This window comes from Erinaceus europaeus, chromosome 9, assembly GCF_950295315.1.
Source record: "Erinaceus europaeus chromosome 9, mEriEur2.1, whole genome shotgun sequence".
In the NCBI taxonomy this organism is placed as follows: Eukaryota; Metazoa; Chordata; class Mammalia; order Eulipotyphla; family Erinaceidae; genus Erinaceus; species Erinaceus europaeus.
Window position 1 is genome coordinate 105,501,298 of NC_080170.1, and position 24,867 is coordinate 105,526,164.

Sequence of the window (24,867 nt, forward strand, 5' to 3'; positions counted from 1 at the left end):
GTAGCGCAGTGGGTTAAGCGCAGGTGGCGCAAAGCGCAAGGACCCGCGTAAGGATCTGGGTTCCAGCCCCAGGCTCCCCACCTCAGGGGAGTCGCTTCACAGGCGGTGAAGCAGGTCTGCAGGTGTCTATCTTTCTCTCCCCCGCTCTGTCTTCCCCTCCTCTCTCCATTTCTCTCTGTCCTATCCAATAACAACCACATCAATAACAACAACAATAATAACTACAACAACAATAAAAAAAAGACAACAAGGGCAACAAAAGGGAAAATAAATAAATAAAATAAAATAAATCTAAAGAAGTAAAATGGAGTAAAATAAACAGTGTAGTCAGATAGGTATTGGAGATAGGCAATTCCTATTCTTGAGCCAGTTCTAAGGGCATTACCTTCTATAAACACTTTCGTCTTTCAGTCTCAAGATTCTTTTTTTTTTTTTAATATTTATTTTATTTATTTATTCCCTTTTGTTGCCCTTGTTGTTTTATTGCTGTAGTTATTGTTGTTATTGATGTTGTTGTTGTTGGGTAGGACAGAGAGAAACGGAGAGAGGAGGGGAAGACAGAGAGGGGGAGAGAAAGACAGGCACCTGCAGACCTGCTTCACCGCCTGTGAAGCGACTCCCCTGCAGGTGGGGAGCCGGGGGCTCGAACCGGGATCCTTCTGCTGGTCCTTGTGCTTTGCACCGCTGTGCTTAACCTGCTGCACTACCGCCTGACTCCCTCAAGATCCTTAAATATTAGATTGTTTATTTCATTTAATTAAAAATATTTACTGAATTGCCACATGAAGTGCCTGAGTTCCAGACACATTTTTAAACGCAGTGGATGAAAATGTGATTAGTGCATTGGTTTGCCCTCCATAAGCTTTCCATCTAGGGTTACATGAATAGGCTCAAACTGTGGATTTTTAATATATGATTCTTCTCCATTCGCCATTCAGAGTTCTACTAGGTTACCTGGGAGGCTGGAATATAAAGTTATATTATTAATAATGACCTCCATGGAGACACTTAACATTGCATAACAATAATGCTCGCCTTTTGTTACTTTGGTTTCTTTAAATAAAATTGTTGTATGGGAGAATTTTTGAAATCAAGCTATGTATCTACTTCAAAAGCTTTTGTACAGACTAGTACTGAACACATTGCTTTACTTGGGTTGTTATGAGGTTTATTAGCATAAGTAGTGAGTCTGGACATGGTCAGATAGTTATTTCCAATCATTCTGTTATCCCTGCCATTTTATGCCTTTGAACTTCTGAAATACTGACTCTATTAGGTATAGTGTTCTATGCCTACTAAGTGACAAATAATCACATATTGAATTTGTTAATACTGTGTTGTTGCACACTAAAAGCTATAAATAATAGTTGTGAGAAACAGTATTTTTTAAAAGATTTATTTATGAGAGGGGAGGTGAAGGAGCCAGAGAGAACTAAAGTTATCATTCTGGCATACACAGTGCTGGGGATCAAACCTGGGACCTCATGCTTAAGGATCCACTACTTAGTCTTCTCTATCACCAATTGGTCCACAACTCTATATATTTTAAAAGAAAATTACTTTTGATATCAACTTCCTTAAAAGCCATCAGTTTTTGACCTCACCAATATGTCCAAAGTCTTACCTTTCCAGAGCCCTACCCCACTAGGGAAAAAGAGGAAATTACTTTTGATATCAACTTCTTTAAAAGCCATCAGTTTTTGACCTCATCAATATGTCCCAAAGTCTCACTTCTCCAGAGTCCTACCCCACTAGGGAAAGATAGACACAGAGTTGGGGTATGAATCAACTTGCCAACACCCATGTCTAGTGAGGAAGCAATTACAGATGCCAGAAATTCCACCTTCTGTACCCCAAAAATACTTTTAGTTCTTTCTCTCAAATGATAAAGAATAGGGAAGTCTCCAATGGAGAGGATGGGATGCAGAACTCTGGTGGTGGGAACTGTGTGGAATTATACCCCTGTTATTTTACAGTCTTGTAAATCACACTAAATCACTAATAAAAACTCTATCAGTTTTATAAAAATATTTATTTATTTATTAGTGGAATATTATATATTATATATGCTCACAATACTGTATATACTCACAAATCATCTTCATTGACTTATGCAAGGGTTTTCATTTAGCAACAGGAATTTCTTTTGTGCTTATTCTATGCTTTCAAAAGCAGATCCTCGAATGCCTGAATGTTCTTTATGGTGCTGGGATTTAATTCTGAGGCAATTATGTAATACTTTCTGTATTTGCGGGTAGAGATTCATCAGGTCTAACAATACATACTGAGAAGGCTTAGAGTATAGACTTCTTCAATCTGACCACGAGCAATGATTCTTCATTGAGAATTGACATCAAGATCATGGAGCATTTATTTCTTAGTGCATGGGAGTTGGATATTTAAGAAGCACCTCAGAATGACCAGGCTGTGGCTCACCTGGATAAGCAGTTAAATTGTCATACTCTAGAAGCACGTTTGAGCCCCTGCTCACCATCTGCGGGAGGGCTTTGTTAGCAGAGAAGCAAATACTGCAGGTGTTTCTCTTTCTTTCCCTCTTCCTCTCTCTTTTAATTTGCTATCAAATGAAACAAAACAAAACAATATGGAAAAAAAAAAGGAAAAAGTAGCTTCTAAGAGTAGTGGATTTGTTGTGCAGGCACAAAGTCTGTGGAATAACTCTGGTAACCCAACAAACAAACAACAAAACAAAACAAAAAACATGTCAGTTATATTGACTTTAAATTATGAATCATTAGATATTGAGGGAGGACTATGAAACTATAACGTGTATCCTTTTTTCTCATCAGGAACACTACAAAAAATCCTGTGGAACTGGGTCCAGTATTTTATTATCACCCTTTTTAGTGTTAAGAGAGTGTTTGTGTAGGAATTTCTACAATCTAGGGATAGGAAATTGACATGTAAAATAGAGGGTGAATGTCTGAGGTTAAGAAAACATGTAATTTCCCCAGTGTCTTTATATTGATCTCACTAGCGTTCTTGCAGCAGAGTAGGGTGGGTCTCTCCCCTCCACACACACATACCAGAGTCTAAGTCTGTAGTCTAATTTCAGTTTTCACTTTTGTACAGTTACTTTATTTATTTATTTATTTATTTAGCCTCCAGGGTTACTGTGGGGGCTCAGTGCCAGCACTACGAATCCACAGCTCCTGGCTGCCATTCCATCTCCTTCCCCCATCCCCATTTTATTGGATAGGACAGAAAGAAATTGGGAGTGGAGCTGTAGATGGACAGAGAGGGTTAAGATAGATACCTGCAGATTTGCTTTACTGCTTGTGAAGCATCCCTGCTGCAAGTGGGGAGCTGGGGCTCCAACCGGATCCTTGCGCTTAACCAGGTGCGCCACCGCTTGGCCCCTCTGGTTACCTTATGAAATGCTCTCTATCTTCTTGGCTTGGACAATGTGAGGTTTCCACCCAGAGAGGTCATGATATTTTGCTGCTGCAATACCAAGTAGTGTTACCTTGATGAAAAGTCCTAAAGGGCACATGTTGCCTCTCTGCTAATCCCCGCCCCCTTCCACAAACCCCTCCTCTCTTTCATCTTCTTGTTTCTTTAACACATGCTCTGCCTGATTCTTAATTAAAACTAACCCACCACAAGTGATTTAGAAAGCACAGATATGTGAAAATGGACTTTAGTTCCTTGAGAGAAACAAACAGAAGCTGCTATTCTGTGGTTAGAGTTTTCCTGTCTGTGGACTGGCCATTCACTTGAAAGTAGCCCAAAGGGACTGGACTGCAGGAAAAAAAAATACAGAAGCTTTCAGAGTCCATTCAGAACATAACTAAACACATTAAATAATCATCTAAAAAGCAGGCAGGAAGAAGCATTAATACCAATCTGCCAATAATGGTGTTCATCTCTCCCTGATTCATTCATTCCAACAATTATTGCTTGTGGAACAAAGGCTTTTCTCAAATTCTAAATATTGCAAATGAACAAGTTGAACAAACCTCAATATGAGGCATTTTGGGGGATCCCTTTTTAGTGTGTCAGAAACTGAATGTTTCTGACTTGAAAAAAGCATTTGAATGTTTTGCCTTAGTCTTATTCACATAATAAGTTGGGCTTAGATAACCTGTAAAATAAGAAAAAAAATACACAGTTATTACTTGATCATTCTGATAGTTAAAGTCTACAAAGTTTAAAATGAGATTATTTAAGAATCTCCAGGACCAGTAAAGCATTTCACCTGGATAGTGCATTGATTTGCCATATACACAACCAAAATTTGGGCCTGGCCCCCACTCTGTTGCAGAAAACTTTGGTGCTATGGTGTCTCTCTCTCTCTTATTATTTATTAGATAAGACAGAAATTGAGAGAGGAAGAGGAGATAGAGACATCTGCAGCTCTGCTTCACTATTCAGGGCTTGAGCGTGGGTCCTTGTGCTCGGTAAAGTGTGTGCTTAACCTGGCGCAGCATGGCCCAGCCTCTTTATCTCTGTTTCTCATTCTATCTGAAAACGTCATTCCAGAGCACTGAAGTCCTAGAGATGATCAAAACCAAAGCAAAACAAAACAAAAAAGCCTCCAAATAGATCTGTAATTTCAAAATATATCAACCTTTCTTACACTATTTAAAGCAAACTTTGCTTTCTTCTGGGATTTGAAGTTGGCATATCTGCGATATGTGAAGAGAAAGATTGACATGTAAATAATGCTTTATTTGCAAGCCTAGAAATAATTTAAAGGCGGTAACATGAGTACTTTTAACCTATAGACTTTGCATCAGCGTAAAAAGCAAACTGATGGAGCCAGGTGGTGGCATACCTGGCTGAGTGCACATGTTGGAGTGCACATGGATCCAGGTTCAAGCCTCTAGCCCCCACCTACAGGGGAAAAGCTTCATAAGTGTTGAAGCAGGTCTGCAGGTGTCTCTGTCTCTTTCCCTCTCTATCTTCTCCTTCCTCTCAACTTCTGGCTATTTCTATTCAATAAATAAATAAAGATAATACAAAAATTTTAAAAAGCAAACTGATAATGCAATTAAGCAGAAGTCTCAGTAGTACGTAGTCAAGCCAAACAACCACAGCAATTTTAAAACAAAAGAATCAGTTGATTTGTTTAATAAACACTGCTTATTGGGGTTGGGAGAAGGGGTACTTGGTAGAGTGCACATATTACAGTGCTCTAAAGAATTTACAAACTGGGGTGTGTATAGTGATAGGGTTATGGGATTGTTGAACTTTCTGATGAACTATGGTGAACTTTCTGATGTAATAAAAAATATTGGTCTATGGGCCCGGTGGTGACACACCCAGCAAAGCATGTGTGTTATCTTGAGCAGGGACCTGGGTTTAAACCCCTGGTCCCCTCCTGTAAGGGAGAAGCTGCACAGCAGTGAAGTGGACCTGCAGGTGCTTATATTTCTCTCCCAATCTCCCTTTTCCTTCTCACTTTCTATTTCTTTTTTTTTTAATTTTTATTTATAAAAAGGAAACACTGACAAAAGCCACAGGATAAGAGGGGAACAACTCCACACAATTCCCACCACCAGAACTCTGTATCCCCTCCCCTCCCCTGATAGCTTCCATATTCTTTATCCCTTTGAGAGCATGGACCAAGGGACATTATGGGATGCAGAAGGTGGAAGGTTTGGCTTCTGTAATTGCTTCCCCACTGGCTGAATGTGGGCATTGACAGGTCGATCCATATTCCCAGCCTGTCTCTCCCCTTTCCTAGTGGGGCAGGGCTCTGGGGAAGTGGAGCTCCAGGACACATTGGTGGGGTCATCTGCCCAGGGAAGTCCAGTGGCCATCACGGTAGCATCTGGAACCTGGTAGCTGAAAGAAGAGTTAACATATAAAACCAAACAAACTGTTGACTAATCATGAACCTAAAGGCTGGAATAGTGCAGATGCACTTTTTATTTCTATCCAAAATGAATGAATGAATATATAAAATGAAACTTTAAAAATAAAAAATATGTTAGACTAGATGCCAGAAAATCTGGGTTCAGGTTCTCATTCATTTTTTCAGTGGAGGAGAACTGAGATAAAAAAAAAAATCTCTTGGGAGTTGGGTGGTAGCGCAGCGGGTTAAGTGCAAAGACCAGCATAAGGATCCTGGTTCAAGCCTCCAACTCCCCACCTGCAGGGAAGTCGCTTCACAAGCGGTGAAGTAGGTCTGCAGGTGTCTGTCTTTCTCTCCCCCTCTCTGTCTTCCCCTCCTCTATTTCTCTCTGTCCTATTCAACAAAATGAAGACAACAATAACTACAACAATAAAACAAGGGAAACAAAATAAATAAATAAATAAATAAATATTAAAAAAAAATATCTCTTCCTTCTCTCTGGAACTCAATGCCCTAGACTTAAAAAACAACAACAACAACAACAACAAAAAACTTCTGTTTGCCTATTGATTTTTATGGTCTGATTGCAAAGAAACTGTCTGAAAGCTTATTTATATACTTCCCTAATTTGGTCCTCTTTAGATTTGCCAGCTATAGAAAATCAAACAGGGTGGCCATACTTAACACATTAATTTTTAAAGACCCAATGCAAGTTTTAGCTTGCTTTTTAGTGTTGTGAGTTGTGTGATTAAAGTGGGTGAGACAACTTTATAACTTCATAACAATTGAACAGTTGAAGTGATTTGAGCCATTACTTTGGCTCTCAGTGAAAAGTCACTGAGAGAAAATGACTTCGTGGTTGGAGTTTGTAGACTGAATGAGTGCGGCTCCATATGGGCCCAGGTATATGTCTGAATTTCTGGGTGACTTTTGTGACTTTGTGGGAAAGACCCTGACATGCTAGGCTGGAGACTCGGAAATGAATTCTGATGCCTGCCCCAGTGCAATATATGGGCTTGAACTGGTCGATTCCTTGTTCTATCCTGTTCTGTCATCTATAAAACACATGGGATTAGAGGCAAGTTTCTTTTTATCCTAGGCTTATGCTTATACTAATCAGTACTTGTGAAATGTTTGTATAGGGACTAAAATATATATATGTTCTCTTAATGACATTTTAATAAGACTCTCAATAACATCTTAATAAGACTGAAATGCTATTTCTTTGACAAAGTCAGTGACATTTTTTTGCTCAGAAGATGGTCTGTTATGCTTTTGTAACATTTTTTTTTAAACTCTTACTTACAATTTGTATTAGCTTATTTTTACACTTGTCATATATGGGGTTGATTGGGTGGACATGGTTTTCTCTTTTCTCCCAATCATAACCAGCATCTTACTGGTGGGAAAAAAAAATTCCAACAACTCCAAGACCTAAGTATTTTACTAATACTGTAAACATAGCTTTGGTCTTCTATTAGTTTGCAGTTATTAGAAATATGTTAGCCAAACTAGTCACTTTTAGTTCTTCATTGTCGTTAAGCAATTTTAAAACCAGTAACTATCTCTTCTGACCTTTGATTTTCTATTGGTCATTTTAGATTGCAGAAGGGTCTTTTTTTTTTTTTTTTTTTGCTTCCTGATGAAAGTTATCCAATGTTGGGGGCAGGAGTAGATAGCATAATAGTTATACAGAGAGACTTTCATGCCTGAGGCTCCGAAGTTCCATGTTCAGTCGCCAATGCCATCATAAGCCAAAGCTGAGCAGTGCTCTGGTAAAAAAAAAGGGGGGGGGGCCTGGGCAGTAGCACAGTGGGTTAATTGCTCATGGTGCAAAGTGCAAGGACTGGAGCAAAGATCCTGGTTCGAGCCCCCAGCTCCCCACCTGCAGGAGGCTTGCTTCATGAGCAATGAAGCAGGTCTGCAGATGTCTGTTTTTCTCTCCCCTTCTCTGTCTTCCCATCCTCTCTCCATTTCTCTCTATCCTATCCAACAACAGTGACAGCAATGACAATAATAATAAACCACAACAATGGTAAACAACAAGGGTAACCAAAAAAAGGGGGCATAGCCTCCAGGAGCAGTGGATTCGAGTGCACACATATTACAATGTGCAAGGACCCAGGTTTGAGATTCCAGTCCCCACCTTCAGGCTCCACTCCCCACTTCACGAGTGATGAAGCAGTGCTACAGCTGTCTCTCTCCCTCTCTAGCACTCCTTTCCTTCTTGATCTCTGGTTGTCTCTCTTTTTTATTTTTAAAAATTTCCTTATTATCTTTATTTATTATCTTCTATTTATGGACTAGAGATAGTCAGAAATTGAAAGGGTAGGGGAGATAGAGAGGGAGAGAGTCAGAGAGACACCTGCAACACTGCTTTACTACTTGCAAAACTTTCCCCCTGCAGGTGGGTACCAGGGGCTCAAACCTGTGTCCTTGCACATTGTAATATGTGTGCTCAACCAAGTACATCACTGCATCAGTTCCATTTCTGGCTGTCTCTATCCAATAAATAAATAAATAAATAAATAAAAATTTAGAAAAGAAAGTAATTCAATGTCTATGACTTTTGTGTTTTATATGATGAATTTCTTAGCTTTAAAAGAAGTGATGAGATGGAGTATGTAACAGCCATTAACATGTGTATAAATACTAGTTATAAGCAGAAATACTTGGGAGGGATATAGTAATTATAAAAATAGTGAGTGTGAATAAACATGCTGATTATAATGTAAAATATGTGTGTCTGTGAACAAAGGGTAGATGTAATATGCAAATAATGGCAATATCTGAATAATGTTGATGAGAATATAAGTGCTTTATTTCTTTCCCTTTCAAATCTTCCATCAATATTTTATTATAGTTTTTCTTCAATTAAATATATATATATATATATATATATATATATATAGAGAGAGAGAGAGAGAGAGAGAGAGAGAGTAGGTGTTAGGACTGACATATAGTTTTAAACAGATCTACTGAAACTGAACTGAAATTTCTTCATGCTCCTTGGTTTCATGCTTTATTCATGTGACACAGTGAAAGGACACTGAGGAGATAACAGTCTTTTGAAGTAATACTTAAATAGTATTTTATGGGTTCTTGGCACTATGGTGTACATATATTGACTCATTTAACCCTTAGGACAATTCAGTGAGGCAGTCACTGTAATTTCTACTTACTACTGGAAAACCTGGCTTTAGAGACTCTTGCCCAGGTCACACAGTTAGCCAGTGACTTTGGAATCTGTGAGCTTACACTCCTCAGTGTGGAAGACAAGCTTTACTAAAATATGGTAAATAAATCTTCCTTTGCTACTGAAAAATTAACTCTTTTATGTTACATACTCATAAGTGTGTACATTTTATTAACTTTTAAGACCTGAGCCAATGACAGCCAGACTTAGGAAATTCCTATCTGTTCCCAGGTAGGTTTGGGAAAGAGTTCTCTGCTCTCCTGTGAATTAAGTTAGCTTTCAGTTCCAGGGACTGCAGCTTCTTGTACCACATTTAGTTTGCATAGCTGTCATGCCTATCTGAGAAGTTTAGGGTTATAGAAAAAAAAAAGGTTACTGTGGGGCCAGTGGTCGTTCATCTGGTTGAGCGCATATGTTGCAATGCATAAAGACCCAGGTTCGAGCCCCCAGTCCCCACTTGCAGGGGGGAAGTTGAAGCAATGCTGCAGGTGTCTCCTTCTCTCATTCTCTCTATTACCCCCTTCCCTCTTGATTTCTGGCTGTCTCTATCCAATAAATAACTAAAGATAATAATAAATTTCAATTTAAAAAAGTGGTCACTATAAGCTTGCAAATAAGACACGCAAATAACACTTTGTTAATCCTTATGTCTTGGGCAAGATGTATCTTTGTGAAGTTACTCTATTTCAAGATTTACTGGAGGATGTGGGAGATAGCATAATGGTTATGTAAAAGGACTCTCGGTTTGAGCCTCTGATGTCATATCTGAGGTTTAGTCCCAACACCATCATTAGCCAGAGCTGAGCAGTGCTCTGATTCTTCTTCTTCTAGCGTTTGCCCTTCTTCCGTAGCCAGTCAACAGCATCAGTGCTCTGATAAAAGCCAACAAATATCTGTGAGACAAATGAAGAAAACAATAACAGCAGTTGCTGCCTTTGTAGTACTTCTATTTCAGTATGAGTCTGAGTTGTTGTCCCTGGAAATTCACTGGTGCAGGCTTACTTTTTCAGATAGAGAGAGACAGACAGAGATACCTCAGCACCAAGGGTTGCCTAGTATATTGAGGACTTGGCTTCGATTGGGTGGTCTGTCTTACAGAACAGGCAGCCTCCCAGGTGAACTGCTGGTCTTTGAGTAGAATTCCCATGAGGGAACATCTTTAATTTAAAAGAGTAAACAAGATTTCATCTAAAAGATAACATCAGAATTGGTCAACTACATGGCCTAACAATTAATCCAAAGATGTATTCACTTTCTGGGTTTGTGGCTGCTTGTCCTTAGGACTAAAAATGAACAGAAATAGTCATTGACCTCAGGAAGACCTCACAGACTGACTTTTGAAGATGGACACAAATAGTATCCTAGATGACAGTTGGCAATGAATGTGAAGATACAGATTACATTTAAATTTACTGTTACTATCATCTCTTCTGTGTGGATTGCTCTGAGGAGGTGTTATAGGTCAGAACCAGTGCATAGATTGCAGCTTCTACTATTACACATAGAGAAATATAACCAGTTCAGGAATTTAGAGAAAAGACTTGCTATTTGCACTTGGTTTAGCAGAAAGGATGGAATTGAAAATTTGGGAACGTATTCCAGACTGATAGAATAGTTTAAGGGAAGGTAGAGCATCATTAGTATACATGTAGCAGCAAAGACAAGATTAATTTTTAAATTAATACACCTAGGAAATAACTATTGTGCTTGACACTGTCATAGGAACTAAGTATAATAATGACATGACAAAGTCCCTGATTTTCTAAAGCAGGTAGGATTGGGGATAATATATAGTTACGCAGAATCATGAAAGAAAGATGAGAGGGAAATTATGGAGGACTGGTGCACATTAAATAATTAATATAAGTGACATAGCTGATATATAAAATGTGCATTACTTTTTTAATCTTTTGAACAAAGATTAATTGGACAGTGTAAGTGCTGAGATCCAGTATTTCACTCTATGACTTTTGCTTTCTCTGCTGCTAACATGCTTCCTTTGCTTATTGCAAGAGTGAACTTCCTTTCTTTTCCCCTTGGCCTTTCAGTCTCCTAAATTTTTTACATTGAAATTATAAATGACCACTTATGGACAGGATCCAAGAAATCTTTTCATAGTGAGCCAGGTTCAAGTGTTGCTCCTAGAAGATGTACATATTGTTATCAAATTTCAAAATTCTGTTGTCCAGGCCATAACATACAAGTGCAGATAGACATGTGTTTTGCAACTATATTACACGGTTTTATAGACTGTCTTATCCTCAATTATATAAGTCATGTGAGAAACACACTTATTTTTAACCATGTTATCACTATTTTGTTGGCATATTTTCATATTGTATATATTTTTTAATTAGAGAAATTGAGGGGGCCAGGTTGTGGCACACCTGGTTGAGGGTACACATTACAGTGTGCAAGAACCTGGGTTCAAACTCCTGGTCCCCACCTGCAAGGGGAAAGCTTCTCAAGTGGTAAAGGGGGCTGCTGGTGTTTCACTGTGTCTTTCCTTCTCTATCTCCCCCTTCCTTCTCAATTCCTCTGTCTCTATCCAGTAATAAATAAATAAATATTTTTTAAAAGAGAACTTGAAAGAGAGGTTTTTGAACCTAGTTTTGGTTTTGCTTTTTTGTTTACATTCTAACTGAAGATAATGATCAAGGTCCTTAACTAAATATCTGCTTTCTCATAGTGGAGATAATAGTACCTATTCATGGATTGGCCTAGGGAGTAAGATAAATATATGAAAGTAGTTACTACGTTGCTTGACAATGAGAAAATACTCAGCAACATGTAACTATCTTTAAGTATCTTAAATCTATCTCATTGTAATTGCCCACGCTATCTGCTATTTTGCTTATTTTTTAAATGAAGTGCAAGAATAATACAATGGAAACCTCACAAATGTATTGCTTCTGAATCAAAGCTGTAAAACTTTTTGAGGAAGACACTTTTGTCAAATTGGACACTCATAGTCCGTGGTTGAAACTGAGAATACCACCTTCTCTAGAGAATGTCTTTGCCTGCCTGGTGGAAGATTTATGGAACACGCTTTTGCAAATGAAGGTCAGCACATGATTTTCATCTAATAACTGTAAGGATCAGTTAGACAGATAGCAGGGGCCACTCTGTCTTTTCTCTGAGTAACCTCTTTTGATCTTCAATGGACATTAGATCATTCTTAGTAGAGCCGTGAAGGCATCAGGGACATATTGTAGACTTCTGTGTCATTTGTTCCTTTAGAAGGTACTCTAAGAGAGATATGAGGAGAATCCCTAGTGAATACAATTTGAGTTGATGACTCCCTTCTATTTTCACGTTTTACTTCTTATTTTTTCAGTTTTGGAAGGTATAGAACTAGTTGTACCCTTTCTCCTTCCTCATTTTCTTCAGACATACTCTCTTTCAACTCATTTTTACCTTTATCTCCGTATTCTAAATCATAGACAGTTCTTACTGTTTCTTGTTTTCTCAGCTCTACTGATGTTGCACCATGGAAAGGGAGTTTCCATCTCTCATCACCATATTCCCTACAAGAGGTACTCTTACTTTTCCCTCCTCCTACTCGCGTTACTATTTTGATTAGACCAATATTTAGTAGTGGTACTAGTATAACTTTGCAAATATTTTTCACTACTAAGCCAAATTGAACTATGATTTCTCTTCCCTCTTAAGATTTTCTATTTTAACCCTATGGTTGATAGTCTTGATTTTTTGTTTGCTCATCTTTCTCCATACTTTTTGTGACATAGTCAAGTCTCTGTTAGTATTCTAAAGTTCATTTCAAGATATTCCAATATTTTATGGAGTTCATCTTCTTGAAGTAATTTCTATGGACCTCCTGACTTGATTCTATTTGTGCTATTATTATTATTATTCCTCTATGTCCTATATATTGCTTTGATCTTGAAATCTCATTTCCTGTCACCCAAGAAAATATCCTCAGGTCTCTTTGCATGGATTTCTTGTTTTTCAGTAACTTCTGTATTCTTCTTTCTTAATGCACTTCCTCATTTTAGTGGAATACATTTTCCAATGACTGTCTGGAAAAGAAAAAGACCTGTAGTTAGATTCTCTTAGTGTTTGCATGCCTGAAAATGTCTTCATTCTTTCCTCATCTCTGAATAATAATTTGTCACATATAAAATTCTACATTGAAAATAGTTTTCCAACCTTATTTAAATGAAACAGTTGTCTTTTTTCTTCTGATTTCGTTCTGGTCTGATTCTTCTTTGATTATTTATTGGAAATATATGATTTTTTTTTCTTTTTGGAAACTTGTAGGATCTATTCCTTTTCTCAGAGTTCTAAAAATGTATGAGCATTTGCCATGTGGTGGTTTTATTTTTACCCATGATGAAGGGGACATAGTACTCTTTAGATTTTTTTTTTAGTGTATAAATGTGTATTCTTTATGCCTAGAACATTTTCTTGAAATTGTGATGTGATTTTATATTCTGTTTCTTTTATTTCTTATTCTGGATTTTAGATATCTTGTTACTTAGATATTGATATCCTGAATTTATTACTTCTCATATGTCTCATTTTTTCTATCTTTTACACTTCCCTCATATTTTTCTAGGTGGTAGGTTCAACTTTATTCTCTAATATGCCTGCTAGGTTTTATTTTTAATTTTTGATATCAAACTTTCAGATTTCAACATTTTTTGTTGTTTTTGAATATTCTTATGCTATACTATTTCACAGGGGCAATGTTTACTAATACATCTCAGGGAATATTAATAATGTATATTTTAGATGCTTTCATCTTCTGTTGCTTTTGTTTCCAGTGAGCCTTTTTTGTTGTTTACTTTGATTCCATTCTTACACAAATTTAAAAAATCTTTATTATAGTAGAGACAGAGATAGAGATGGGATAGAGAAGGAGAGAGAGAGAAAAAAAAAACACTTGCAGCACTCCTCTACTGCTTATGAAACTTCCCTGCAGGTTGATTTCTGTCTTTCTGGATAGTTTCTATGTTGTTGTTGTTGGGTTTTTTTTTTTACTTTTATTTAAAAAATATTTTTATTGCCACCAGGATTATTGTTGGAGCTCAGTGCCAGCACTAGAAATCCACCACTCCCACTGGCCATCACTTCCCGCCTCTTTTCTTTCTATTTTATTGGAGAGGACAGAGAAATTGAGAGGGGAAAAGAATATAGGGAGGGTGAGAGAAACAGAGACATCTTCAGCGTTGCTTCACTACTTGTGAAGCTTTCCCCCAGCAGGTGAGAAGTGAGGGATGGAAAGTGGGCCCTTGTGCATGGTAAAGGTGTACTCAACCAGCTGTACCACTGCCCATCCCCTCCTTCAAATGGTTTTATATTGGATTGTCTATAGATACTTAAGAATGAATGTATGGGGGAAGAAGGATGAGAGTGAATAAACTGATGCACAGTGGATCTCGTTGGCAAAGATCTTAGTTACAGGATGATCTTGGTGGACTTTTCGTAATGGAACTCCTCTTATCATCTTGCCTATGTCTAACCTCATTTACAAGATTCTTCAAGGAAGAAAGACATTTTCTCCTGTTTGGATGGTATACATGTGGCTGCTAGAATTATGTAGCTCTCAATACGCAGTGTATAAATGTTCACTTAGTCTCCCCATTTACAAAGTGGTACTGTCTGCCCACTGCACAGAGAACTTCTATCCTTCACAAAGAATAATTCTCTCATCTTCTGATGGGATTGATGAGGAAATTATACAATTGCCACATAATCTTAATGATGTTAAATATTTAGGAGAGGTTTCAAGGTTGTAACACTTTTTTTTTTCTGTCTCCAGGGTTATCACTGGGGTTCGGTGCCAGTACTACAAATCCACTGCTCCTGGAGGCTATTTTCCCCATTTTTGTTGCCCTTGTTGTTGTTGTTATTAGAGCTGTTGTTGGATAGGAGAGAGAGAAATGGAGGAGAGGGGGAAGACAGAGAAGAGGACAGAAAGACACCTGCAGACTTTCTTTACTGCTTGTGAAGCGACCCACTGTAGGTAGGGAGCCGGGGGCTCGAACAGGGATGTTGCGCTGGTCCTTGTGCTTTGTGCCATGTGTACTAAACCCACTGCACTACTGGCCAGCCCCCAATACTTTCTTTTAAACAAACTTTCCACTAGTCTGCCGGTCCCTGTTCGGGTGCCAGAAGCCGGTCTCTGTCTTCACGGGAGAGAGACGACCAGGAACTCATGGCTGAGCTGGGAACGCAGTTCAATCTTTATTGATAAGCGAGATTGCAGTGCAATCAATCTAATCTCCATTCATTAGAAAATCCTGTCCTTTATATATCTCCTGAGGCGGAAGTGTCAGGAAGAGGAAGTACGTAGGATGGGGGTGGGGAGAAGTAAAAAAGCACAGGAACTAGTGGGGATTAAATGGTGGAAAACAGGCTGTGACTAGGAGAGGGGGTGGAGTGAAGAGAGTGAGAACCAGTGGGATTAAATCAATGCCCTGTAGGCAGGGCGGGTCTCAGGTAAAGCAATGATTATGTAAATAGACCACAGCATTAAGCAATGTAAGCAAACCTAATGTGATGATCAAAATAGAAGGGGTCTTGGAAGCAGAATTAGAAGCAGACCAACACTAGTCCTGTAAGTTTTATCCTTTTCCCCTCATACCACCTCTGGACTCACCTGGTGCTATAACTGTCAAAACATTTGAAGATTTAGCACTCTGAGTTAGACTGCTTATTTCCTTTCTTCTTTGCTGACCTAGAATTCAACTTTTTCAGGTATGCTGAACCATTTAAATCTTCATCTGATAGTTTCCAATTTCTAAAAGTTAGCATGGTAATTTTTTTCCTCTTAGCTCCATCTTTTTTAGTTTTATCTCTCTCTCTCTCTCTCTCTCTCTCTCTCTCTCTCTCACACACACACACACACACACACACACACACACACCCCTTTCATTGTGATATTTTAAAAAGAAATGAAAGTAAAATCTGTGTTCAGTCTTTCATCTTTATCTAGAGGTCTCTTTAATTTCTTTTTAAAAAAGAATTTTATTTTTCATTGTTCTTTACATTTTCCCTTTATCTTTCCTATTTCATTGACCGACTGACTGATTGATAGAGAGAGAGAAATTGAGGTAAAGAGGGAGATAGAAAGAGGGACACCATTAGTATTGTTTCACTGCTCATGAAGCTTCCCCCTGCTGGTTGAAACCTGATTGAAGGCTTGAACTTAGGTCCTTGCACATAATAATATGTGCACTTAACCAAGTGTGCCCCCAGTTCCCTCTTTACTTCCAAAAGGTCTTAAATAGCCTTGCAGAAAGATACATCAGCTGAGAGCTCTTGGAGATAGCCCTTTATGGATTTCTCAGCAGTGTCCTGGACGTTTCTCTTTTATGCAACATTTTTGGATTATCAGACAACAGGGTCATTAAAATAGTTTTTTGGGGTTGGGTGGTGGTGCACCTAGTCAAGCGCACATGTTACAGTGTGCAAAGACCCAGATTTGAGCCCCTGTTCCCACCTGCAGGGAGAAAGCTTGACACATGGTAAAGCCAGGCTGCAGGTGTCTCTCTGTCTCTTTCTGTCCCCCCTTCTCAATTTCTTGCTGGCTTTATCCAATAAATAAAGATAATAATAATAAAAATTAAAGTAGCTTTTCTCTGAGAAGACACTATGTAAGTGCTTCACAGTTTGTAAAATTGAATTGCCAAAATCATAGCTAGACACCTTAAAATATTTTATTATTTTAATAAGAGAGATATAAAGAGAGATATATTGGGGAAGGGAGACCAAAACATTGCTCAGCTCTGGCTTGTGATGGTGCTGGGGATTGAACCTGGAATCTTAGAGTTTCAGGTATAAAAGGTGTAGCACAATGATTGTGCTATGTCTCCAGCCATAGACAGTTGTTTTCAAAGTTGCTTTGACACATGAGTTAATTCATTCTTCTATTGGTTAGGCATCCACTGGATACTTATGATTGGTGGTGTTACACATTGCAGGGAATTGGCAAGATAGTGACTAGAGATGGTTCCTGACCTCATGCACCTTCCACATCTGTGTGAAAAACAGACATACTACTGCTCATAATGCAACATGGTAAATATAACAGAGATATTAACAAATGCTAGATTTTCTAGTATGGCTATGGATTTATGATTGGAAATGTGAATCAACTCTCCAGCAATAATTTCCCAGAAACATCATCTATATATAATCAGCAAACTTATTCTTTGCCTACACTTTATAGTAGAGTCATTATAGTCAGAAACAATTTTCTGGGTATTTTTTTTTTAGCTTCTTTATTTTACCTAGAAAAACTGAGGGTGAGGGAAAACATGACTCAATCCTGATAAGCAGTACTTAATACTTGATTTCCATACCAATATCCTACTCATTAAATCATATTGAGTCCTCAGTGTTAAGTGTCATGTGTTCTAAAGATGATTACCTTTTTTCATCAGGTGCTCTGAGTCTCAGACATTTAGAAGTACTGGCTTTGAAAATTGCAGAGAGCTTCTTTATAAACATTATTTCATATGAAGGAGCTTTGACTTGAATATAGATAAGATACAAAACAAACTTTCATGTAATGTATAAGGGGATAATAGTTTGGAGATATCATTGCTTCTTTTGAAAGCAAGGCTATAGTTTTAAACTGCAAGAATATTGATTGAATTTAATTTCATCCAGTAAATTCAGGGTACAAATTCCCAAATGAAGCTTTAGTTATACACCATTTTGCAATATATTTTTGAGATTTTTCCCTGTTTACAGTATCTTGAAAGCACACAACAGATATACAAATGTAGAATTTAAACATTTTAGAGAGGTGGAGAGTGTTGTCTTCAGCAAACATTTAAGAATGTTTTTTTATTTTATTTTTATTTATTTATTCCCTTTTTGTTGCCCTTGTTGTTTTATTGATGTTGTTGTTGATGTCATTGTTGCTGGATAGGACAGAGAGAAATGGAGAGAGGAGGGGAAGACAGAGAGGGGGAGGGAAAGACAGACACTTGCAGACCTGCTTCACCGCCTGTGAAGCAACTCCCCTGCAGGTGGGGAGCTGGGGGCTCAAACCCGGATCCTTGCGCTTTGTGCCACGTGCGCTTAACCCGCTACACCACCGCCTGACTACTCCCAACATTTAAGAATGTAATGTGTTCTGTTAATTTATGGTTTCATGACTTAATTAAGTATTAGCAAATGATATCCTGTGGGAGAAAGCTAAGAACTATAAAAACATAGTCAACAATTCTTTATCAGTAATATTATCCCAATAATAATCACATTGCTTATTACAAATGAAACAACTTTAAAGGAGATCATGTAATAGTCTCCCAAAACATACTCATTTTATACTCACAAATAATTAAATTGTAATTCTTTCTTTTTTTTAAAAATTTTTTTTAACCAGACCACTGTTCAGCTTTGGCTTATGGTGGTGCAGGGGATTGAACCTGGGACTTTGGAGCCTCAGGCATGAGAGCCTGTTTGCATAACCATTATACTATCTACCCCCTGCCTTGTAATTCTTTCAGTAACATTGTTTTTATCCCTCTCTATTGAGGAGTGTTTCTTTTTCCTAGTCCTCTGAACTGCTCATGCAGAAACCATTTCAGCACTGTAGTGTAATCCCTTGGGTACATGTCAGAGCCTCTCTTTTAGGTGCTGAACAGACATCATGAAGGCAAAGACTATGACTTTCTTTGTAATTCCTGTAAACTGGCACTTATAGAGTATACAAAAGAAATTTAGGTAATCAAAATAAAATGTACACCTCGTGATGAACAATAACATTGACTTAGTTCGTTGCATTCCACATTTTATTATATCCTGCTTATACATAGGGAAAGACTCTGGGCTGACAGCACATGACCTCTATTTCCTTCCCTTCCTAATTTTTTTCTTGGTCACTCATGTCTCAATCTGAATTCAAGTTATCACCTTCTAACTAATCCATCATATTCACTGTAACCTAATGTCTTGTTTTCTACTGAAGAGAGTAAGGGATTTTCACTAGCTGGGAAATGTGGTTAGAAATAAAAACTTCCCCTCCCTTTCAATTTCTCTGTCCTATCCAATAACAACAGCAATGGCAACAATAACAGAACAACAATAACAACAATGGAGAAAATGGCCTCCAGGAGCAGTGGGTTTGTAGTGCAGGCACTGAACCCAAGCAATAACCCTGTAGGCAAAAGAGAGAGAGAGAGAGAGAGAGAGAGAGAGAGAGAGAGAGAGAGAGAGAGAGAGAGAAAGAAAGAAAGAAAGAAAGAAAGAAAGAAAGAAAGAAAGAAAAAGAAAGAATAGAAAACTTCTTCTGGGAGTCAGGCGGTAGCGCAGCGGGTTAAGTGCAGGTGGCTCAAAGAGCAAGGACCTGCGTAAGGATCCCGGTTCGACCCCCCGGCTCCCCACCTGCCGTGGAGTCACTTCATAGGCAGTGAAGCAGGTCTGCAGGTGTCTTATCTTTCTTCCTCTCTGTCTTCCCTTCCTCTTTCCATTTCTCTCTGTCCTTTCCAACAACAACAACATCAATAACAACAATAATAATTACTACTACAATAAAACAACAAGGGCAACAAAAGGGAATACATAAATATTAAAAAAAATTAAACAAAACAGACTTCCTCCTTCACCTTGTTAGAACCCACTTCTCTGCTTTTTTTTTTTTGCCTCCAGGTTATCGCCGGGGCTTGGTGCCTGTACTATGAATCGACTGCCCCTGGAAGCTATCCTTTTTCCATTTTTGTTGTTGCTGTTGCTGTTATTATTGTTGTTGTTGTTGGATAGAACAGAGAGAAAGAAATTGAGAGAGGAATATAGAGAGGGGGAGAGGAAGATAGACACTTGCATACCTGGTAAGCGATCCCCCTGCAGGTAAGGATTAGATCATTGCACTGGTCCTTGTGCTCAACCCAGTGTGCTACCTAGCCTGTGTCCCTCCCCGCTTCTTATTGTATGAGGGATAGTGACATGATTAACCCTATTTATCTGTACAACATGCCTTGTCTTCTGACTCTCCTTCCTTCCATCAGAGTCTGGATGTATCTTTCTTGTGAGCTCCAATTAAGATTGTTCTGAAAGACTCACATTCTAGGTGGTTTTTTTTTTTTAATTTACTTTAGTTACACCCTAAACCCAGTCACTATATTTTGTAGGAACTTTTGTGGATTCCCAAGGAAAATCTTTTGTATTGGTTAAAAAATGGTGGTGTTTCTAGAATCATGAGTTCTGTAATACTCAGCTTTCCGGATGTTCCAGGATTTCTACTTGCTGAGACTAGCATGTTTTAGTTCCCTCAGCTCAGAAGTGAGAATTCAAATACGTAGTTAAAAAAACTTTTCCTGCCACGAGGTCTGAGTCACTGTGAGAAAATGCATTTTAGTGACTGAACCCACTCCCCCCTTTTTTTTAAACATGTGTTAAACATCTGGGCTTATGTTTAGTTTTTTTCAAAATCAGTCCCTATATTCATAAACCCTTCACAATGTTAATGAAACATGCCCCTTAGAAGCATGACTTAAAATGCAAATGAATGACTCTTTTTCTTAATCTGATTGTTTCTCTGGAACATTATATTTTATTTTTTCATAAAGAATTTAGATTTGTAGTAAGAAATTCTGGGTTCAGATTTTTCTCTGTGATCTTGGGTATATCATACTACCTGTCTAGACTGCTTCTTTTTCTTTTTTGAAATTGAAATAAGTGATCTCTGGAGGTTGGGAAAGGATTCAAGGAGAGAAAGCAGATAACAAGTGCTTTGCAAACTGTGTAGTACTATATAAAAGCAAGTTGTTATTAATAGAGGTCTGACTATTCCCAATTGTTTCTGCTTGGTCAGTTAGTTCTGGATGAATAAATTAGAGAGGACAGGAAGGAAGGAAGCAGCACTGACTGGGAGGCGGGTGATCTGGAGTTCGTCCTGGTGCTGTTCAGCACTCACTGACTTAATGTGACCTTGGCAAAGTCACTTACCTCGTGTCCTTCTTTTACACCACTAGTAATATGAGGTGGGCTTTTTTCACGATAAAAACATATTTTGGGCTTTTGAATGTAGCCATTAACATATTAGTTATTTAAACTTGTTATGAAATTTAGATAACTTAGTCAAAATGCTTCCTAATCATGAATCCAAATAATATATTTTTAAAGAGACATTTTAAGAAAACTATCAAGCTTAGTCTTTTAAGCACAATGAATAATAGGGGGGAGGAAAGTAAGGCTCTTTTATCCATTGACTTTTTCTGTTAACTCTGAGAGTAACATATATTTAAATAGAAGTTCAAGAATTTACAACAGATGAAATTCTGTGTGAGAATTCCAATTGTGTATGTACTATATAAACATTTTTGTGATATATTATCTGTTAACTTTTAAACTTTTTTTTCTTTATTCATCCAAGGAATTGAGTATTTGTTAAAAACCTGATATGCTTCAGTAACTGTAATTGCATAAGTTGGCATAGTAAATTCTGTTAGAAGAGATGATTGATCCCGTGTGGAAAAGGACATGTGTTGAAATTTCAAGAGCTGTGACTCAAAGTTCCAGGAGTATAGAATAAAGAGAGATTAATTATGCTGAGGAGATGGAAAGCAGGCAAGTAGAGAGCATCTTCAAAATGCTTTGTGAATTATGTATTTATTTCCCTTATGCTGTTTGAATATTGCATGGGCTCTCACACATACAGAACAAGACACTTTTGGAAATCAGTTTGAAATTCCTTGAAGCCTAAGAAATATAGATAGAGGCCGGGTGACAGTGCAGTGGGTTAAGTGCACAAGGCCTGAAGCACAAGGACCTGCCTAAGAATCCTGGTTTGAGCCCCCCCCAGCTCACCACTTGCAGAGAGGGTCGCTTCATAAGCGGTAAAGCAGGCCTGCAGGTGTCTCTCCCCTTTTCTGTCTTCCATTCCTCTCTGTCCTATCCAACAACAACAACAGCGACAAGATGGGGAAAAAATGGCCTCCAGCAGCTGTGGAATCGTAGTGTAGGCACTGAGCCCCAGTGATAACTCTGGAGACAAAGAAAGAAAGAAAGAAAGAAAAAAAGAAAGAAAGAAAGAAAGAAAGAAAAAAAGAAAGAAAGAAAGAAAGAAAGAAAGGGAGAGAGAGAGAGAGAGAAAGAGAGAGAGAAAGAAAGAAAGAAATAATGCAAATAGGACAGTGTTATTTTAGAGTTGATATAGGTAACTAATAAACTCTTTCAAAATATATGGATGTTTTATCAAACTGAAGTGGATGAATATCATCCTATTAACCATGAACTTTTTATTTTGTTTTATTTTTGAGATTTATTTACTTATTGATGAGAAAGAGAGAGAGGATGAACCAGAGTATCACTCTGGCACTGTGATTCCAGGTATCAAACTTGGGACCTCATGTCTGAGAATCTAATACCTTATCCACTGCAACACCTCTTGGGTAAAAATCCTTGCCCCTTTAAAATTAGAAGATTATAAAGAAGCTTTCAGTTAATGTATTTAATTCCATGTATGTAGAGTGATTCCCCTCCCCCAATACTTATAGCACACTATTCTGTGATCACAAAGCTAGAAGAAATCTTAGTCTAGTTACCCACCTCTACATGCCATAAATGAAAGTGCTCTATTTCAGTAGAAAAAAGTTTCCTTTCATGAAAGAAGGAATGTATTTGTATTTTATCCAGATACAAAATAAAGACAATAGTTATGGTCTTCTAAAATAATGTCAAGCTATTGTATCACAGCACAAAGTGTTTTTAAAAACTACAGAAAGTAGACCTTCATTTTATATGGGGGACTACAGAAATGGCCACAGTCTCTGCTCACATGTTTTCTTCCATGAATGCCTTTTAAAATAATTAATGCTGTGCCTACAGTTGCTAGAACTATGCAGAGATTGTGGCTCTATTGAAGGCTTTTGTTTATTTGTGTTTCATGTGGACATCATTATAAATCAATACTTGCAAGTTTACTTTATTTTTTTAACATACACTTAGATAATCACCAGGGCTCGGTACTGGCACTTTGAATCCACTCTCAGCTACCATTTCCCCCCTTTTTAATTAATTGCTAATTGATTAATTGATTATTTGATAGGACAGAGAGATTGAGAGGGAAATAGAGAGGGAGAGAGAAAGCTAGATACGTGTAGACCTGCTTCACTGCTCTGAAGCAACCCCCTTCAGGTGTGAAGTGTTCTCCTTGCAGTTGGAGAGTGGGGGCTTGAACTTGGGCCCTGGAGCATGGTAACACGTGTGCTTAACTGGGTGTGCCACCATCTGGGCTCTGTCAGTTCACTCCTAAAATTTCACCAAAGTCTTCTTAGTGATGGATCTATTCAAATATATTAAGTGACATCCACTCATAAAATTAAGAAGTCTGTTGTTTTCATGATGCTACAGGATTTAATTTAAGTTTGTCATATTATACTGTGAAAATACTAAGGCTCTATTAACTGAGCATGCTAACTACAGAAAATCTTACATGTCAGTAACTATGGTCACAATTTATTTTATTGAAAGCAGTATCATTTTGGGGGCTCATGAATGTAATTTAGTTTTATGCTATCTTTTCTGGCTATTTTCAAAACATTGTATCCATTTTTGGACTTTTAAAGTTAAAAAGAACCTAGTAAAAATAGAGAGCATATGCAGTTGAAATAATGACACTTTAATGACAGGTTGAGGGAATTGAAGTTGCTTAACCTGAAAAAAGAGAGAGCTTAGAAGTGTGTTAATTACCACCCTCAGGCTTCTAAAGTGATTTGATGAGGAGCCCTGCATTTTCCCCTTCCACTGAGAAAGGAGAGATTTTGGCTTTGCATTAATGGAGATGAGGCCAAGCAAGGAATCTGCAAGGGAGACTCTTTTGAATCTTAATTTATATCTTAACACATGAATTGATGATGACAGATTTTTAAGTTTTTTTTTTTTTTTACCCCCCAGAGACTACTGGCATTGTTCAGCTTTGTTTTATGGTAGTACAGGGGATTGAACCTGAGACCTGGGATCCTCAGGCATGAAACATTTTTTTCCTTATATAACTATTATGCTATCCCCGCACCATCATTATCATTTCTTACATATGAATAAAATTATCCCTAAAGTTCTATTCAAGCTCTCGTGTTACATTTTGGACAGAAAGATTCCAACATATTTCTTTTTCAATGAGAAGGTACAATGACTGAAGGTACAATAACTGACTCAAAGGATCAGGGAATGCTTTTATCAGTGTCCATTCTATAGAGAACGAACCAAAAGTATGAAGAACAGCATGGAGGGAAACTGACTTGAAGGTCTACTAATGCTGATGGCAGAAATTTCACATCTGTCCACACTACTGAAGGCTTGGCTTTGTGAAATAGCTTGAATTTGATTTGCTTGGCAATTGCATGAAATTAATGACTGGGATAAAAGGTCAAGCTCAGGACTGGCAAATTAAACCTCTTTCCGAGGACTGGAGGCAATGGCTGTCAGATCAGAGACTTTCTGCTCTTGTGGCTAGGGACGTGTAATTGTGATGATTAGAAGTTAGAAATCATGACATTTTTAAAAAATGTGTCCTAGATCTTTTATGAGCTAGAAATAAATGTGTAGGAGTGGGTATCTTGCAACCCACCACAACTGAACAGATATTGCCTAGAATTTTCCACATCTGGTGTTAATATGCCAGCAGGTATAACTTTGTGAGAACTATGCTCACTACTTAGTCCTTTTCTGTGACTCCAGATTTTGTAGGAAAGGAAAAAGCAGATAGGTCCAAACAGATTTTCTTCTTGTGGAAAACATCAAGGTGTAAAATATGATAGATTTGCAAAATAATGTGGCTCTTATTTCCTGTCTCCTCATCTGGTAGATGCAAAACCTGAACCTTGGGGGTGAGGTGAGGAGGGGAAACTTGACTGGTAATAGGTAGGAGGTGAGG

General features: G+C 37.9%; 1 protein-coding gene across 2 annotated transcripts in view; it reads left to right on the forward strand.

Moving 5' to 3' along the window:
* FGF12 (fibroblast growth factor 12) overlaps nucleotides 1-24,867 on the forward strand; it is a 562,336-nt gene that overhangs the window by 6,338 nt on the left and 531,131 nt on the right. The gene's annotated exons all lie outside the window — the stretch shown is intronic.